Source organism: Trachymyrmex septentrionalis, unplaced genomic scaffold, assembly GCF_001594115.1.
Source record: "Trachymyrmex septentrionalis isolate Tsep2-gDNA-1 unplaced genomic scaffold, Tsep1.0 scaffold31, whole genome shotgun sequence".
NCBI lineage: Eukaryota > Metazoa > Arthropoda > Insecta > Hymenoptera > Formicidae > Trachymyrmex > Trachymyrmex septentrionalis.
In genome coordinates this window covers 13,443-13,700 of record NW_017305474.1, presented here as the reverse complement: position 1 = coordinate 13,700, position 258 = coordinate 13,443, and positions in this window count along the sequence as shown.

Below are 258 nucleotides of genomic sequence, written 5' to 3'. Positions count from 1 at the left end.
ATTTATATCATACCAAAAACTGGTTAAAGTTTCAATTTAAACGATCTATAATAATAATTTTAAATAAATTTAAGTTAATAACTGTTTACTTATTTCATTTTCCTATAAATGTTTGAAAGCTGTGCAAATGTTTATAATGATAAATTTTACAGTCATCTTGCTTTAATGCTTGTAAATAACGCTCGACGAGATTCGCCAGTTTTCTCTGAATGTTTTCTTTTTTCTCATCCAGTTCGAGTCGCAACATTACCAAGTTGA